At 45.7% G+C, this 19,863-nt stretch overlaps 1 long non-coding RNA gene across 1 annotated transcript; it reads left to right on the forward strand.

Moving 5' to 3' along the window:
* Positions 1-2,388: 2,388 nt before the first annotated feature.
* Positions 2,389-15,767, forward strand: LOC114041880. Its single transcript, XR_003568952.1, has 5 exons — positions 2,389-2,424; positions 3,365-3,487; positions 5,195-5,244; positions 6,473-6,614; positions 15,053-15,767. It is a non-coding gene; the product is annotated as an uncharacterized LOC114041880 (long non-coding RNA).
* The last annotated feature ends 4,096 nt before the right edge of the window (positions 15,768-19,863 follow it).

The following is a 19,863-nucleotide window of genomic DNA, read 5'->3' on the forward strand; positions in this document are numbered from 1 at the left end:
GCAGGGCTCGGGATGGTCGCATTTGGGGGGCTCCGAGGGGAGGGAGGGCTCTGGGAGCCTTGAGTGTCTGTGTGGGGTGGGATGCCAGGCTTTGTGGGGGGACACATGTCTCCCGGGTCCAGTGGCGCGGGTGGGGCTCGGACGCCCGGGTCCCGTGGGGTGTCTGGGGGTGTTAGAGCCCCCACGCACGCCCCCGCTGACCCAGAGTCGACTCAGCCTGACAGGCGGAGGTCACAAGGTCACGGGGAGGGGCGAGAGAGGAGAGGGGAGAAAGCGGAAGTGGAGCGCGGTGCGAAGCCTTCTGGGAAATGTAGTCCTGGGCTCCGCGCATGCCCAGGAGCAAAGGCGAGGGCGGAGGGGCTGCCGGAAGGCTCGGAGGGCTGCCTCTGCTCCGCGTCCTTCTCCCGCGGGGGCCTCAGCCCCCCAGAGCTGCCTCCCCTCCATCCTGCGCCCCGAGACCCCAGTCCCTCTCCAGTAACGCCCCCTCCCCCGCGGGCCCCCCGGGGCTTACTGGCGCCCGAAGGGGCGGGGGAGGGTCTCCCGCAGAGACTTGGGGGGCGGGGGTCTCCGGGTGTCCCGGATGGTCGAGGGGCCGAGGGCTCGGGCGGGCGCTGACCCCGGGTCATGGCCGGGGAGCCCCCGGCCCAGCCGCGGAGGTGGGGGGTGGGCGAGGCGCAGGCGCACGAGAGGCGCGAGTCCTGCGTGGAGGCCGAGTGCCCCGCGAGCTGCCAGGCAAGGAGCGTGCCCTCGCCTGCGGGAGCCGGGCAGCCTCGCCAGCCTCGCCAGCCTCGCCAGCCTCGCCAGGCGCACGGCTCAGCGGCAGAATTCCGGCGGTTTTCGGCTGTGCCGCTGGGAGGCAGGCCGGCAGCCCGGCAGCCTCGACGTGGGCACCACCCGGGGGCTTCGGCTGGCCACGCCGCTGGCAGTGGCGGTAGCCGAGGAGCAGAGGTCGTGATTCCCGCAGGAGACGCACAAAAAGCTTGTGACAGCCTGCGACCCCCATTCAGGTTGAGAGATGTCGGCGTGAACGGATTTTTCCTTAAGCGATAAAGAAGCCTCTGCCCAAGCCACCAGCTGGCATTACTGGTGATGGAGAGAAGCGCGAAGCCTTCCCAGGAAGCTGAGGGGTGAGCCGGGGATGCCCATCGCCACCGATATTCGGTATTGTTTTGGAAGTGTCCGCAACAGCCGTAAGAGAAGAAGAAAAATGGAAAAAACCAGAATGGGCAGTGAAACTGTTTCTTTTGGCCGATGATGATGATGAAGAACGTGGAAAATCCTGGAGAGTTAACTAAAAAGTGACTAGAAACCATGAATGATTTTAGCAAATGGCAGGATACGAGATAAACCTGCATAAATCGTCAGCACTTCTGTACATCACCAACAAAAGCCTGCTGGAAGAGATAGCAAGAGACACCCCGTTAAAGCACGCAGGAGTATACGTGCCAGAAACAAACCCAGGAACTGCATGAACATGATTCTAAAACACTTTTTATGCAAATAAAGTCAGATTGGATTGGAGAAGTAGTAATTGTTCGTGGATAGTTAGGGTAAAAATGACAGTTTTACCTAAACTGATCTATTTATTCAATGCCGTGCCCGATGAAATTACCAAATAATTATTTTATTGAGTTAGAAAAATAATAACAAAATTCATTAGGAATAACAAAAGATGAAGAATATCAAAGGAAACAATTAAAAAAATGTAAAGGAATGAGGTTTAGTAGTACCAGATCTTAAACTGTATTATAAGGCAGTAATTATCAAAACTACAGGCTAAAAGTAGAAAGCTAGATCAGTGAAACAAATTAGGCATAACAGTGCACAGTAATACATGATTATGGTAACCTTGTGTTTGACAGATGTAAAGATTTAAGCTTTTGGAATAAGAATTCATTACTTGGTAAAAATTGTTGGGATAGCTGGAAAGCAGTTTAGCAGAAATTGGGCATAGACCAGTATCTTAAACCATTTGTTGGCCAAGCCTCATTTGGTCATGACTTGGGTTCTGATGGTTCAGCTTGAGTATGAAGAGCAACTGTTTCTGTTTTGGTAGAAACCCCAAAGGTTTCACCTCATAGATAGATTTATTGATTTATTTATTTATTGGCTCAGTAAAAGAGGCCATTCTGTGCCTCATTCTTACCTAGCTTAATCCCTGAATAGGCATTGCCTCTGACAGATTGAGACCCAGGAAAGACCTTAGCTTAAAAAGGCCCTGGTTTCCCACTGCATCTAGGGCCATCTCTAGTGGTCCTGATCTATATCTTGTCATTGGACCCAGATGGCTTTGGAGGAGAGTGAGGCTGGTGACTTCGCACTGCCTTGCTTCACTTAAATCCAATTCGCTTGCAAATCATTCCATCACCTTCCTGATGTCATGGTCCTCTTCAAGAACAAAGGATAACCAACAATCAATAATTGGTGAGTATCAGTAGGTGCCCCACTGGGGACCCAACTGGATAGTTCCAGTTGGCCACACAGCTCGCTCCTTCCTTCCTTCCTTCCTTCCTTCCTTCCTTCCTTCCTTCTTTCCTTCCTTCCTTCCTTCCTTCCTTCCTTCCTTCCTTCCTTCCTCCCTTCCTTCCTTTCTTCCTCCCTTTCTTCCTTCCTCCTTCCCTTCCTCCCTCCCTCCTTTCTTCTCTCCCTATCTCCTTCCTCTTCCTCCCTCCTCTCCCTCCCTCCTCTCCCTTCATCCACATAGGGAATTGTACCCTTAATTGCAAGTGCTTTGCCCAAAGGAATATAAATTTTGATCGCTGGAATCTCACAAGATATCTTGGGGTTTACAGGCTAGATTTCTTTTTTAAGGACCATGCCTTAAACTCAAATCATTTTGACTCATTGATTGGCCAGCAATAGGTCCCAGCCCAAGTGGACTATAAGGAAAGTTGAGCACTGCAGAATCAACCCTTTTGAATTGTGGTGCTAGAGAAGACTTTTTGAGAGTCCCTTGGCCACATAGGAGATCAAATCAGCCCACACTTAAAGAAATAATCCGAGCTATTCAGTGGAAGGTCAGATACTGAAGCTGAAGTTTATTTTATTTATTTTATTTTTTTTTGAAACTGAAGTTTAAATACTTTGGTCACATAATGAGAAGACAGGACAGACTGTTGAGAAAGACTGAAGGCAAAAGGAAAAGATGAGGACATGATCTTGGACAGACTTGGAGAGATAGTGCATGATTGAAGGGCCTGGAGTGGTATGGTCCATGGGGTCATCAAGAGTCAGACCTGAGTGAACGACTGAACCACCACCGCCAACACAACAAACAGATGGGGAAGTTTAGGCAGGGATATGTTAATTGACTAGCCGAGGGTCAGCACCAGACTTTATTTGAACTCAGGTCTTCTGGTTTCAGACACACAGCTTTATCCATTGAGCCTGCGAGTGGCCTGAAGACATCATTCCCAAAATAAATGTCCAACAGATTCCAAACTATTTATACTAGGACTTTTTGCACCAGCAAAGAACTGGAAACAAAGTGAGTAGCAATCATTTGAGGAGTGGCTAAAGAAGTGATAGTAAAGGGATGCTATTCAATATTATAGAGGAGTAATGATAATATTTCAAAGAAAAATTCATTATATTTATGCACAGTATGAAATTCCAGATATCTGATCCAGTCTGTGCCACAGCAAAAGGCCTGCCCTCATGAAAGAGATCCATATGTGTTAGCCCCAGCCCAGTTTCTTCTATGAACAGTCAAGTATGAGCTCTAGGTGAAGGCCTTCCCATAGTCGTTGCTTTTATAAGACTTTTTTCCAATAGGAATATTCTAATGTCCAATCACCTCCTTCTGGAGAAAGGCATTTCCCCATTAAGTCCATTCATGAATGTGAATCCTCTGATATAAATAAGAGATGATTTCTGGCTAAAGGCCTTCCCATAGTGACATCTAGGGCTAGTCCCCAGAATGAATTTTCTGTTATATTCCATTGCATTAATATGTCATAATTTTCTCTGCCATTAGGGCCATTAATAGGTACCTCCTTTTTCCAGTTCTTTGCTATAATAAACAGAGCCACTGAAATATTTTTGAACACTTGGCCTCTTTTCCTGTTTCTTTGATCCTGCTGGTATGTAGGGCTAATAGAGGTGTTCCTGGATCAAGGAGTATGAACACTTCTTGTGCACAGCCCCAGATTGTTTTACAGAAATGCCTGCTCCACAAATAGTGTCAGTGTGTCTAACAGTCCTCAGGCCTTCCAACATTTGTCATTTTCATTTTCATTTTCTGGTCATTGCCAGTCTGAGAATCTTTTCTAATCATGAGGCACTTGGATAAGAGATTACAGATGTGGCACATTTTTTTCATACGGTTGTTGGTAGCGTGGATTTCTTCTTGTAGTTTTCAAAGAAAGAAACTCCTTTGAAAAAATGCTTTAGATCACTGTTGGAAAATTGCAAATGAAAATAGCTCTGAGGTACCACCTCACACCTATCGTGTTAGCTAACATGCCAGAAAAGGAAAATGAAAAATTCTGGAGGGGATGGGGAAAAATAGGACACTAATTGCACTTAGTGGAATTATGGATTGGTTCAGGTATTCTGGAGGATGATTTGGAACTCTGCCCAAAGGGCTATGTATCAAACCGTGCATACTCTTTAACCCAGAAATGCCACTACTAGGGCTGTGTCCCAAAGAGAGCAAAGGAAAGGGAGAAAGGCCTGTAGGGCCTGGGTGCCCTGATTTGGAAGAAGAAGAGCGTAGCAGGCAAAGAGCTGGGAGAAGGCTAGGAGGTTCTTTTTGGAAGGAGGAAGGTCTGAGTCCCAAAGTAGGGATAAGGAGGGAGGGAGGTGGTGGTGGAGGTGAAGGAGGAGGAACTCAGTCAGGTGGGTGGTGGAACCATGGAATTCCAGCCCTGGGCTGGAGTTTGGAGGCCTGGGAGGAGTCTAGAGGAAAACAGGTATTCCAGTGGCCAATGCATTCCATGTGGTGGAGGCTAGGGACTGGGGCAGAGAGGTAAGCAGGGTCTGAGGTCCTGGCTCCGGGAGCCATTGGAGGAAGGGAAGATCCTGGGGTTTCAGCTGGACTGGGCAGGGCGGGACTCTTGGGACTGGGAAGGACCCGTGAGAGTGGGCTGAGTGGAAGCATGAGCCCTTGGAACTGATCAAGCTGCCTTCTTTATTTGGACTGTGATTACTCTGCTTTCCCTTGGAGCTGAAATCACTCTGCTTTCTCTTACAGTTGAGAGCCCTCTGCCCTCCGGAGGCCAGCTCTGTGCATGCAGGTCCTAGGTAGGTCTGAGCCGGGAGCCATGAGGCACTCGGCTTCTGTTGTATCTCATCCTCCGTTTCTGATCTCATGCTGAGTGTCCTCCCAGACCACCAAGAGCCGGCTTGCCTCTGAACTCTGACTCCCTGGCCGGCTCCCTGTCAAGGTTCCCCATTGCATCGCAAATATCCTAGGGTGCCATCCCCAGCTTTACCATTGGGTCACAGTTACCCAACTGTCAGACCCCTCCCAAAGGGACCCAGGATACTGCCTTCAGCCTCCCCATCAGGACCCACCTGTCCTGTCTCTCTGCCCCCAGCTCCTGTTCAGAGATTTGGTCGTCCCACCAACAACCTTGGCTCTTTTTAAGGAACCAGGACGTAACTAGAACCCAGGCACCGAAGCTCCTGTCTGGCCTTTCTTAACTGGACCTGTGACTCTTGGGCTGGCTCGCTGTCAGATACCAGGGACCCAGATAAGCAGCCTCCAAACTCAATCTCTGAAAGGGCAACCCAGGAGTCCTCCTAGTCAGACCCCAGGACACAGCTGTCCTGCTTTCCCAAGCTCAGCTGCCCTCCTGGAAGCCTTCTGCCACTCAGATGTCCCCTCTCCCTTCCCCTGGCTTTGTTACAGTGTCCTGCCTCCCAGAGGCCTCCTGCTTTTCTGCCCCCACTTTTTTCGAGCCTCAGGCTCCCTGCCAGTCAGCTGAGTACTGGAAAGAATTCTTTCTCCCACTTGAGGCTTCCACTGTTCCTTCCTGGTCGTGCCATCCCGCAGCCCTTCCCATCCTCAACCTTCCCTAGCTACCCTCCCTCCTAGATCAAGCAGTGAGTCTGTTGTCTGGAGAGAGAGAGAGAGAGAGAGAGAGAGAGAGAGAGAGAGAGAGAGAGAGGGTGTGTGTGTGTGTGTGTGTGTGTGTGTGTGTGTGTGTGTGTGTGTGAGAGAGAGTTGGGGATAGGGGATGCCAAGAAAGGAGAGTACCAATTGGAGGGAGGGATCTGACTCAGGAGTTGTTGAGGCTTGGATTTATCTCATCTCAGCCGAGATCTCAAAGCCCTTTCTGCCATCTGGGTCCCCTGTAGGGGCAGGAGAGAAGGAGTAAGACAGGGAGGGAAGTAGTCTTCCTATTCAGACCATCTTCATTTCAAGCCTGACTCTACCACTTACCACCCGTGCTGGAGTCTCTGCCCTAAGGGCAGGACCAGGATCTTTGTAACTCCTGTGGGATCTCACCCCCTCAAATCGCTGTAGGTCGCCCTCCTGCCTAGGAAGAGAAGGGAAAGACATCTCCATCTCTGGAGCCAGCTGAGCCTGCAGAGGACCAAGGCCTGACCCAGCAGGGAGCCTGGAGCCAGAGGGAATGGCCCCTGGGAGCCGCAGACCCCCAGCCCAGGTGAGTGCGCTCTGTCCTCAGACTTGGCCAGCATGAGCCAAGGAGGCCGTTTCCAGAGACAGGATTGTCCATGGGGCTGGCAGCCTTTCTTCCCTGTGGATTGTTTCTTTACAGAAATAGGCAGGGAATTGAATGCAGTAGTAACCACACTGCCCTGCTCCTTCCTTCTGCCTTTTGAATGATTCGTGGCAGGTGGGCGTCTTGAGCACCAACTCTCCCAGTTGCTGCCCTCTTTGTTATTTTTTAGCTTCTCTCTCAGTACAAGTGACTGACAAGGGCGACCACTTTACTGGTCAGTCTCTATCCCTAGACATCGTGGCTTTGCTCTCTTCTTGCCTGCCCAGCCCCCTCCTCCTACACACAAGTCCTCCCCCTCTGTTTCTTGTGGCCAAGCTCTCTCCTGTAGCCCCTGAAGGTCAAAGAAAACCCCTTCCCACCTGAGTCTTGTCTGGACAGGCCTGGAGCAGAGGCCTGAAGGCTCCCTCAGCTCTGGTCTCAGCTCACAGCCAAAACTGTCCTGGTTCTGCTCACTGACTCTGCCTCAGCTCACATGTGTCTCCCCAGATCTCTCTGAATCTCTTTACCGTTTCTCAGGCCAAGTCAGCAAACATTTAGAAAGTGTCTCTTCTGTGCCAGACACTGTTCAGAACTTCCTTGGATACAAAGGAAGGAAGAACCAGTTCCTGCCCTCAAGGAGCTCCCAGTCTAATGGGGGAGACATGCTGTCAGCAGCTGTGTCCAAGCAAGCCCTCTGCAGTATGGAAAGGAGGTGCTTTCAGAGGGAGGGAAGGTTCTAACAGTTTTGGAGACCAGGAAAAGCTTGTTTTCAGAGGGTAGATTTTATCAGAGACTGGAAGGAAGCCAGGAGGCACAGGTGAGGGGGGAGGGCATTCCAAGCATGAGAGACAGCCATTGGGAAGTGAGAGTGAGGGGATGGAGGGTGTTGGTCAAGGATCGGCCAGGAGGCCAGTGTCCGTGGGTCAGAGAGGAGGTGGAGGGGAGGCAGGTGTAAGAAGACTGGAAGGGGCTTGGGGCTGGTCATGGAGTCTGCCTGCTACGTGCCACGAGCCTTATAAATGTTGTCCCATTTGATCCTGTAGTAAGAATTGTCAGGTAGGCAGTGGTAGAGACCTTGGTAGAGACGGCCTGAATAAGGCAGCTCAGGATGTGCCAGGCAAGTACACTGCCCCGAAGAGCGCCACGTGTGCCCAGATGCTTGGCTGATGTGGAGCCCAGTGGGAGCTTCACTGACCTGACCCAGTTCTCAGTGTCATCAGCAAGCTATTGGCAGATAAGCAGAATATCATTAAAAGGAGGAAGGCACTAGAATTAAGAGGAATTGCAAAGTCCCCTTCCTGTAGAAGGTGCGATGTTAGTTGGGATTTGCTGCAAAGCCAGTAGACAAGAGATTAGGAGAGGATTCCAATGATGGAGGATGGCCAGAGAAAATGCCCTGCCCAGAGAGATGGAACGTCTTCTTCTGGAGTAGCAAGGAGGCCAGGGTCATTGGACCCGTGAGTGGTGGCAGGAAATCAGGTGTAAGGAGACCCGAATACCAGGCTATGTCCAGGTCATGATGGGCTTTCAATGCAAGACAATTTGTATTTGATCTTGGAGGTGGTAGGGAGCCACTGGAGTTTATAGAGCAGAGGAGTCACATGATCAGACCTGTAGTTGAGGGAAATTGCTCTGTGGACCAAATGGAGGACGCATTGGAGTGGGGGCAGCCTTGAGGCCGGCTGACCCAGCAGCAGGCTACCGCAGCAGTCTGAGGGTCAGATGATGAGGACCTGCAGTATCGGAAGGGAGAAGAGGGCGGGTTTGAGAGATGTTGCAAGGTACAATCCACAGGCCTTGGCATCAGATCAGATAATGGGGGAGAGAAATGGGAGTTGAGGATGATGCCTGGATTGCTGGAAGCATGGTGTTGCCTTTGACAGTAAGAGGGAAGGTAAAAAGTTCTCTTCTGGACCCGGTGAGTTTCTGCTACTGGACATCATGGTGGTGATGTCTGAAAGGAGGCCGGGAGCAGAGTTGGCTCAGGTTGAACGGCTTCAGTTTTTAAGGTAAAATAAGGGGCGGGTACTGGAATGAGAGGGATTGGGTCTTCAATGGTCCATCAATAGTAAGCACCTACTGTGTGCCAGGCCATGTGCCAAGGGGCTGGAAATTCAAATTTAAAATGAGAGCCAGTTCCTGCCCTCACAGAGCCTATGATCTAATGTGGGAAGACACCAAGCAGAAGGAAGCTGAAAAATGGAGAAGGATGGCAGAAGGTCCCAGCCCCTGGGGTGCAGTGAAGTCCATGAGAAATGCCAAAGGAGTGTAGCAGGTGAGAAATGAGGAGTGTTGGAGCTGAGTTCTTCTCTTAAATGGCCCCACCCTCTAATCAGAGAGGCAGAGGGTAGTGATGACTGATGAGACATTACAGGCGTATGAGGTTATCCCAGTAAGAGACTCTGGTACATGGCAGATGAATCAGTCAAAGAAGTCTCAAAGGTAGAGCAGCTAGGTGAGGAATGAGAGGAATGAGCTGAGCCCTCTCCTTAAATGGATGTTTGGAGTTCACGGCCCCACCCCACACTGGTGAAGGATGGTGTGGGAAGAGAGAAAAAAGTTTGGAATAGAAGTAAAAGAAGTTTGGAAATTTCTGTTGGGAGTGAGTTAGGAATTTTAATTATCAATCAACAAAGGACTGCCTTCCTTCAGTGACAGCGTGGGCCCTGTGAATAAATTCTATGAAATGAAGAACAGTGATTCAAGAGGCTCTAGTTGAAAAAAAAATGGGAAGAGATCAATCAATTCCTTAATTGTTCATAAGAGAAATAATAGAAAGATAGGATGTTAAAGATGAAATGCGATTTCAAGTAGAGCAGAAATCTGTTGTTTAAAAGAAGAAACCAAAATGATGAAAAGGTAAAAACATTTTATCCACATGATAGGGAATTGCTCCAACATAATAGAAACTCTAAAAAAAGTGAGTCGTATCACTGTAATGGAAATGGGACCATCAGATTCCTAGCGCACTGGCCAGATGTGTTCTACATCGAGCAAGTTGGAGAAATAAATGACCTAGCCCAAGGATGGACGAATTTTCAGATCTAGTCAGCCCCTCCTCCCCGGGGCTCATCAGGCTGCCACCACTCATTCTCCCGATTTTTCATGAGGCAGCTGGCAATGTCTTTCTCAGGAATTAGATCAAACCCCCATCTTGGTTAATAAAATATTACCTTTATTAATGAATGAAGGAAATCTCTGTTCCGCTTCTTAGTTGTTCTTATTTCTATATAACTAAATATCAAAATTAGTGAATATACCATTTACAAGTGAAAGCAACCATAAAGCAAAAAGGCATAGAATGTTTTGGCCATCTTACCCAGAGCCACCTCAAGACCTCAGTATAACACTAGGTAGCTTTTTTGCCCATGACTGGAAACAGTCTCATACCACTCAGTTCAGTCCAGATTGTGATTAATATACCTTAAGAATTCTTTTCATCTTTTTTTTTTTTTTTGGTAAATTTTTTATTTTAAATTTAACTATCAAATGAGAAGAAAAAATTGCCATGTGCACAGCAGACTAAGAGAGGATTCAATATAAAACAATAAATTTCCATTTGAAGAAAATCTTTTTGTTAAATACTGCACATTGTTTTCAAAGTTGCCCAGTTTTTCTTTGCTTCCTTTTTGGTTTGGTTTTGTTCTCTGCTGTGCACTTTCTATTTTATTTTTTTCCCCTCGTTCCCCCCCACCCTATACACACACATATCCACACGCATATGTACATAGATATTTATAAACATACACACATATACACAGAGACACTCATACGCATATATGTAAGACTGTACTATACTTATTTCCACTTGTCATCTATTTTCTGAAGGTGGATAGCATTTTGCTTCATAGGTCCAACTCTTTCCATGTTTTTCTAAATCAACACTCATCATTTCCTACACCAAAGCAATATTCTAACCCAATCACATCTATCTTAGAGATTATCTATAGAAGTTTTTAAAATAATCCAAATAATCTGTTTTATACTTCAACCATGTTCTCACCTCCTAATATATTTTAAGGTCTGATACTGTTGAATCCACATCTTTTTTACATCTCTTTTCCCTGGTTTCTTTGAAGTTTCTGACCTTTTGTTCTTCCAAATTAACTTCATTATTATTTTTTCTAATGAAGTAAAATAATTTTTTAGTTATTTAATTGGGATGGCATTACATAAATAGATTAGTTAGGTTAAATTGTCATTTAAAAAATTGTATTGGCTTTACCTACCAATGAACAATCAATATTACTGCAGTTACTTATATCTGAGTTTATTTGTATAAAAAGTGTTTTATGTTTATGTTCATATAGTTCCTGTGTCTGTTTTGGCAGGTATACACTCAGGTATTTTATACTGTCTAGTTATTTTAATTGTCTAAAACAATATTGAATAATATTGTTGATGCATGGTGTAGTTTAGTTTTCACGTTTGATTAAATCTATTTTAACTTTAACTTTGTCTGAGATCATGATTACTATCCCTGCTTTTTTTTACACATTAAATTCTACTCCTGCCCTTTATTTTTATCTTTGTGTGTATTTCTCATTTTTATCGTTTCCTGAAAGCAACATATTGTTGAATTCAAATTTTCAGTCTGCTGTCAGTTTCCATTTTATGGGTAAACTCATCCCATTCACATTTTGAGTTACAGTTACTTGTTGTGTATTTTCCTCCTTCCTGTATTTCCTCACTATCCTTCTCACCCTATTTACTCTATCCCTCCTCCTCTGCTTTACTTCTGCCCACTACCTTGTCCTCCTATTGCTTTGCCTACCTAACCCTCTCAGATTTCTTCTCTTATCTACCCCCCACCCTATCCGCTTGCCCTCTTATTTCTTTCTGAATTTAGGAGACTTTTATACTCGTATATATCTATATCCATCCATCCATCCGTCCACCCGTCCGTCCATCCATCCGTCCGTCCATCCATCCATCCGTCTGTCTGTCTTCTCTCTTTAACCCATTCCTGATGAGAGTAAGGTCCCATCACTACCTCCCCTCCCCCTACTAGCTTCTTCTTCATCAATTTTTCTTTTTATGCCTCATTTGTATAAGGTAATTGCTCCTTTTTATCTCTTCCTACAGTTTTATTTTTTTTTAAAGTACCCCATCATACTCAGCTAAGCCCACACCTACCAGCAAACCCATGACTCCCAAGTTTTTTTTTAAACTTTACACCCACCCTCTTCTCATCCCTACTTGCTCAAACTTTCTCCATTTCTTTCATCATATCCTAATGATGGAGTATAGGCCCTGGAAACACCCTCCCCCAACTTTCCTTGAATTTTCTCCTTTTCCCACATGGTCAAGTCTTCTGGGGTTCACCTGAGGGATCAACCCATCCCAGTAATCCACCCAACACTGACCTTTCATTGTGGCTATGCCCAATCTCCCTATTCTGTTAGCTCTGACTCAGCCCAATCTTCATTGTCTGTTACCTCCCCACCCTTAATTCTATTTAGATTCCATTCTCCCTTGACCAAATACTCCAGGTCCCAGGCCCTTCTCTGTTAGCTTTCAGTTACCTCAGCCTACTTGGCCAATCGTAGGTAGATCCTTCCCACAGTCTTTCTGTATATAAGATTCATCTTGCCTTCATTAAAGTGCTCAGATTCAATCTGGCCCACTTGCATTAGCAATACAAATGTTTAGATTCCTTAAGAGTCTGGCCAATATGGCAGATTCTTATAATCTTACTGTTGAGGGTTAGATTTGGGAGACCTGGTTCAGGTGTGAAAGAATTCACTTAGATCTTCTCTGTAGCCATTGGGAGCTTTATTTCGTCAAAGCTTCAACTGGCCTGATGTTAACAAGGAGCTAAATAAAGAGTGCTGATATAGGAGAAGATCCAGGATATATATATAGACAGAAAGCTGGGAGTTGGAGATTAGGGACTGGATAAGAACAAACAAGGTGAGGAAGATGGTTCTCCAGATAAGGAAAAATTGTTGTGACACAGGATGAGGAAGATAAATGACAGGATGAGGAAGATAAATGACAGGATAAGGAACACAGGATAAGGGAAACAAAGGCAATTCTTTTGGTACAGGGTGGGCTACAGAATAAGCCTCATTCCCCTCAGGGGCCTGGGAAAGTAACCCTTAATATTACTTTTAATCCTAGGGCACTTTTTGCCCCCACATCATTACCCACCCCCCATCCATGTTCTAATAAACCTGGTCTTTGGCTTAAAGAAGGCTTGGGTCAAATTCATTCAGGCAGGACCTGCTCATCGCTATTTTGGGGTCCCTGCATCCCTAAATCTCAACACTTCTAGTGGAATTTGATTCAAACTCTTGATAATTACTTAAGATCAATTGAGCCCCAATAAGGGCCAAAAACCTGAATTAATCTTTTCTGAGTGAACTAAGAATGCCCCTTCCTAGGTCAGCAACTGCAGGACCAGAGGGAATTGACCAGCATTCTTCCTGTCTGTGATCACTAAGGATGGGATACCTGGGACCAGTCACTCTTGAATAGTGGGACTTTTCTTATCTTTGTATCCTATGGACATATGTTATGTAGGGGAAACACAGATATCCTGGATCTATAATTTCAATAGACATTTTGATATTCTCCTGTTTTATTGTATTTACAACCTATTCAACGAAGAAACTTCCTTTCCCATGCTATCTGTTAAAAAACATATGGAGGCTGTATTTTTTTTTTTTTTTTTGAGAAATACAGACATCCTGAGTCAGGGTTTAAATGTCCTTCTAAAATTGTTTGAATCAGTCAGAGTTAAAGCTCTGATTCCATGTACATGCGCTAACTTGAGGGAATAAAACAATATGAATTTTCTTATCATCTAGCTTGTCTCTTTAACCAGCTTTCAGATCAACACCCTTCAAACTTCAAAACTGTTTCTTTCTTGTTTTCTGTCATATTCTGATCTGGTACTCTCTTACTTTCTTCTACTTTCTCACTTCCTCTAGTCTTTATTTCTCAATCTTATCCCAGACTATCTAGAGAATAAAACAAATCTTCTTCACTCTACTTAATTTTTCCTTTGCAATTTGGCACAAGTTCTAATTATATAATACCAATTAATTATGATACCTTGAATTCTAGGGTTTGTAAGAACTTACAAATTCATGGTCTCTACTAATTTATTTTAGGTGACTTTGCTTCTAGTTTACTTAAACAATTAAACTCTGCTATATGATTCGTAGAAGATGTCAGCCATTACTAAGTTCATTCTTAGAAAAATAAACAAAATTAGGCTGCATGTGCCAGTTTATTTCTCTCAAAGCTTGTGGAACATGCATATCGAGATATGTGTGGGAGCTCATTATAGACAATGAACCTAAGGGTGGACAGACAAAGGGGACCTTACAACTTCAGAGCAATTCCCTCTCAGGCCTCCCTCCCTCCCTGGCTCAGGATGCCTATGTCAGCCAAAGTTATCGTCTCCATATGTGTTAATACATAATATGAGAAACGAATTTCTTAATTTGATAGATTGTAAATACAGTAAGATAAGAGAATGTCAAGGTGTCAATTGAAATGATAGATCTAGGATGTCTGTGTTTCTTCTATCATTAACGTGACATAATATAACGTGTCTATGGAATATCAAGATTAAAAAAAAGTCCCTTTATTCAAGATAACGTCTGGCACAATGGACAGAGGGCTATTCCTGTGATAAGGTCCAGAGGTTTAGGGTTTCTGGGACCCTAAGATCATAACACATGGGCCCTGCCTGAATGAATTCAACCCAAATCTATTTTCAGTCAGAGAAAATGTTTATTAGAGATAAACCAGACAGGCCAGACTCTTAAGGAATCTGAACATCAGTGATGCCCGTAAGGACAAGTGAGCATGAGAAAGTCTCAGCGTTTAAATGGGGGCCAGGGTGGATCTTATATACACTCAAGTAATTTTGGGTGACCAGAGGAGGGGCTGGGAAAAGGGTCTAGGTGATTGTGGGAGAATTCCTATTGGAATGTCAGAGATTGAATAGACAATGGAAATAGATAATGGAGCTGAGATGGGAGGCTGAATAAGAATAGATAATGAAGGGCACTGGAAGGAAGAAGTTTGAAAGGCATCTGAGTAAGATCAAAAGGTGGAGCTGGGGCTTACAAAGGGAGATAAGGAGCTGGGGCTGTAGACCAATGGGAGCCAGATTTCCTTTGGGGCAAGGGGTGGAGATCTGGGCTTGGACCCATGCGCCATCACCTGACTCCACAAGTCTAGTTGTGTCTAACTCCTCATGACCCCTGATAATCATTTAAGATCAGTTGAGCCTCAATAAAGGCCAAAAGCCTGAATTAATCTTTTCTCCCTGAGTGAGCTAAAAATGGCCCTTCCTGTATCAACAGTTAAAGCATGTGGATTTACTTATCAACTAGCTTGTTGTCTCTTTAACCAACTTGCAGGTCGACAGTAATGGTGCCATGACTCGATGGAACTGAAGGAATGGAAGAAAACTCCAGCCAACCCCAGCAACGCTTAGTGGCTCAGGCGCCTCAGGATCCGTTTTTCCTGGAGTCTTAACATTCATGGGGTCGGGTAACTTTCCCCTATTCCCACCTTCCATGGACCTCCCATTAGTTTGGTTGAAGTCTGCCTCCTCACACGTGGTCCGAGATCTCGAGCTTGGTGGGAGACCGCTGAAATACGGCAAGCAGGTTTTTATGCGGTTAAATTCTGTCTGAAACCTCCCAGGGCTGGATTACTCTGTTCCCTCCAGGTGACATTTGTTCTGGAATGCCCCCTGTTCCCGTCCTATTGTGCCGACAATTGTGCTATTGTCCCCCTCCCCTATCCTGGGCGGAGAAGTTACTGCGCCTGAGATTCACTAAGTGTGCTCTTATCTTGATTTTGGGGTCTTCTTGGAACCATCAGCTTTGGGCTAAGCCCAGGCCCACCTACAGTATACCTGCTTCATTTCCTGGACTTGTTTTTGTAACTCTCTGCACCATTCTACCTGTGGAAACTTAAGCCTTAACATACTCATTCTGGAAGAATAAGATATAAGTCTTCCTGTGTCAACAGCTAAAACTGATCAAGAGTATTCTTCTGTTTATGACCACTAAGGCGCCTTTAACCCAGACACTACCTGTGTGTGTGTGTGTGTGTGTGTGTGTGTGTGTGTGTGTGTGTGTGTGTGTGTATTTTGGCAATCGGGGTTAAGTGACTTGCCCAGGGTCACGCAGCTAGTAAGTGTCAAGTGTTTGGTCTGAGGCCGGGTTTGAACTCAGGTCCTCTGACTTCAGGGCCGGTGCTCTATCCACTGCGCCACCTAGCTGCCCCCAGATGCTACCTCGATGGTGGTAAAGGAAACACAGATATCCTGGATCTGACATTTGCCTATCTTATTTAAATTTCCTTTCTCATGCTCTGCTTAAACATATGGAGACCATAAAACTGAGTAACACAGACATCCCGAGTCAGGGTTTAAATGTCCTCCAAAAATTGCTTGATGCAAGCAGAGTTAAAGCTCTGTCTCCATGTAACATGTTACATATTGCTGACTTAAGGGAATAAAACAATATGAATTTACTTATCACCTAGCTTGTTGTCTCTTTAACCAGCTTTGAGGTCGACACCACCAAGGAGATCAAATCAGCCCATACTTAAAGAAACTAATCCAGGCTATTCACTGGAAGGTCAAATACTGCAGCTGAAGCTTAAATACTTTGGCCACATAATGAGAAGATGGGACTCATTGGAAAAGATCTCAGTGTTGGGAAAGATTGAAGGCAAAAGGAAAAGGGGGTGGCAGAAGATGAGGCGGATAGATAGTGATGTGATTTTGGACAGACTTTGAGAGGTAGTGGATGATTGAAGGGCCTGGGGTGGTATGGTCCATGGGGTCATGAAGAGTCAGACAGGATTGAAAGACTGAGCCAGCACTACAACAACAAACAGGTGGAGAAATGCAGGCCGGAGTGTGTTCATTGACTTGCCAGTGCTCACACAACTAGTCAGTATCAGACTTTATTTGAACTCAGGTCTTTTGGCTCCAGGCATACAACTTTATCCTCTGAGCCACCCACCTCGTTGCCTAAAGAAATCATTTCCAAAATAAATGTCCAACAGATCTCAAAATAGAAATACTAGGGCTCTTTTGTGCCAGCAAAGAACTGGAAACAAGTGAATACCATTCGTTTGAGGAATGGCTAAAGAAGTGATGGTATAGAAATGGTATTGAATATTATTAAGGAGTAATGACAAACAGTATTTTATTTGTTTTTTTTTCCCCTTGTAAATAGTATTTTATTTTATTTTCCAATTACATGTAAAGAGAGTTTTCAACATTCATCTTTTGTAAGATTTTGAGTTCCAGATTTTTTCTGCCTCCATCTCTTCCATTCCCCCCTCCCCAAGACATCAAACAATCTGATATAGGTTATACATGTGTAATCGGAACATTAGTATTTTAGAGAAAAATTCATTATATTTATGCATAGGATGAAATTCCAGATGCCTAATCTAGTCTGTGCTGCAGCAGTAGGCCTACCCTCATTAAAGAGATCCATATGTGTTATCTCCAGTACAACTCCAATGAACAGTCAAGCATGCCTTCCCATAGGCATTGCTTTTATAGGGCTTCTTTCCAGTATGAATATTCTAATGTCTAATAACCTTCTTCTTCCAGAGAAAGCCATTTCTCCATAAAGTCCATTCATGAATGTGAATCCTCTAATGTAAATAAAAGATGATTTCTGGCTGATGGCCTTCCCACATTGAGTCCATCCAGGGCTTGTGCCCAGAATGAATTTTCTGTTATATTCCATTACATGAATATGTCATAATTTTCTCAGCCATTAGGGCCATAAATCGGTACCTCCTTTCTCCAATTCTATGCTAAAACAAACAAAGCCACTAAAAATATTTTTGAACACTTGGGCTCTTTTCCTGTTTCTTTGATTCTGTTGGTGTGTAGGGCTAATAGAGGTGTTCCAGGGTCAAGGAGTATGAATACTTCTTGTGCACAGCCCCCAATTTTTTTTTTTTATCTGGCGAGGCGATTGGGGTTAAATGACTTGCCCAGGGTCACACAGCTACTGAGTGTCAAGTATTTGGTCTGAGGCCAGATTTGAACTCCGGTACTCCTGACTTTAGGGCCGGTTGCTCTATCTGCTGCACCACCTAGCTGCCCCTTTCCCAAATTGTTTTACAGAAATGCCTGGGCCAGTTCACTGCTCCACAAATAGTGTCACCGTGGCTAACAGTCCTCAGGCCTGCCAACATGTGTCATTTTTCTTTCTAATTATTAGTAACTTGGATAAGTGATTACAGATTGTAACTTTTTTTTTTTAAATATGGTTGTTGATAGCATGGATTTCTTGTAGTTTTCAAAGAAAGAAATCCAAGTTATCAATACTCACATGAAAATACTCTAAATCACTAATAATTAGAAATGCAAATGAAAACAACTCTGAGGTACCACCTCACCCCCATCATATTAGCTAACATGAAAGAAAAGGAAAATGAAAAATGCTGGGGGGGATATGGAAAAATAAGGATGCTAATTGCACTGTTAGTACAATTGTGAACTGGTTGAGCTATTCTGGAGGACAATTTGGAACTAGCCCCGAAGAGCTATCAAATTGTGCATACCCTTTGACCCAAAAATGTCAGTACAAGGTCTATCCCAAAGAGATTAAAGAAAAGGGACAAAGACCAGTAGGGCCTGGATGTCCTCCTTTGGAAGAAGATGAGTATAGCAGGGACAGAGCTGGAAGAAGACAAGGAGGTTCGGTTCAGGAGGAGGAAAGTCTTGAGTCCCAGAGCAGGGCTATGGAGGGAGGGGGAAGGTGGCAGAGATTGTTGGAGAACTCTTTCACATGACTAGCCTGCTGGGAACTGGTGGAATTTGAGCCTTGGGGTGAAGTTTGGAGGCCTGGGAGGAATTTAGAGTGGAAGACAGTTATTCCAGTGCCCAAGACATTCCACATGATGGAGGGCAGGGCTCATGGAGGACAGGTGGGCAGGGTCTGAGGTCTGGGCTGTAGGAGCTATTGGAGGAAAAGGGAGATCCTGGGTTATCAGTTGGACTGGACAGGGTGGCACTTTTGAGACTGGGAGGACCTGGCCATAGTGGGTTGATTGGAAGTGGGAACCTTTGGATTTGTTTTGCCTTCCCTTGTTGCCGAAGTCACTCTGCCTTTCCCTAACAGCCCGAGATCCCTTTGCCTTCTGGAAGCCAGGTCTGTGCATGCAGTTCCTAGGTAGGTCTGCACCAGAAAGTCAAGCAGTGCTTGGTTTCTAATGCCCTGCTTTTCCTTTGCATCTCATCCTCCCTGTCTGACCTCACGCTGAGTCTTTCAGGGCCACCAAGAGCCCCTTCCCTCCCAAAGCTGGTTCCGTGGCCCTGCCTCCTGTCAAGGATCCCCATCACACCCCAAACATCCTAGAGTGCTTTACCATTTAGCGTACCCTGCTTTGCCATTGGTTCACACTTGCCTGACCTTTAGGTCTCTCCCATAAAGACTCAGATTTACTTCCTTCAGCCTTCCCATCAGGACCCACGAGTCCTGTTTCCCTGCCCCAAGTTCCTATTCAGAGATTCAGTTGTCCTGCCAACAGCCCTGGCTCTTTTTAAGGACCCAGAAGTCCTGCCTTCTTGCCCACAGGACCTACCAGGACCCAGGCCCAAAAGCTCCTGTCTGGCTTCTCTTAACTAGACCTGTCGGGGCTTTCCTGCTGGATCCCCATCAGATTCCAGGCATTTGGCTCCCTCTCTCCGGTTTCCCTCTAGGGACCTAGATAACTGGCCTCCAAGCCTAAGGTCCAAAGAAGGGTCCCAGGAGCCCTCCTCAGCTCCTAGTTAGACCCCAAGACACGGTCATCCTGCTTTCCCAGCCTCAGCTGCCCTCCTGGAACCTGTCTGTCACTCTCCTTTCTCCCGGCTTTGCTACGGTATCCTGCTTTCCAGACCCTTCTTCCCCTGGCCTCCTGCTTTCATGCCCCCACTTTGTCAGAGCCCCTGCCAGGCAACTGTGTGCTGGGCAGGATTGTTTCTCTCATCTCAGGCTTCCCTTGTTCATTCCTAGCAGCTCCATCCCACAGCCCACCCCTTCCTCAGCCTTCTTTAGCTACCCTCCCTCCTAGATCAAGAAGTCTGTCTTTTGCCTGGAGAGTGTGTGTGTGTGTGTGTGTGTGTGTGTGTGTGTGAGTGTGTGTTGAGTGTGAGTGAGTTTGGGTGAGGGGTTGCAGAGAGAACAGAGTACCACTTAGA

The sequence above is a fragment of the Vombatus ursinus genome, unplaced genomic scaffold (genome assembly GCF_900497805.2).
Source record: "Vombatus ursinus unplaced genomic scaffold, bare-nosed wombat genome assembly UNPS02014198.1, whole genome shotgun sequence".
In the NCBI taxonomy this organism is placed as follows: domain Eukaryota; kingdom Metazoa; phylum Chordata; class Mammalia; order Diprotodontia; family Vombatidae; genus Vombatus; species Vombatus ursinus.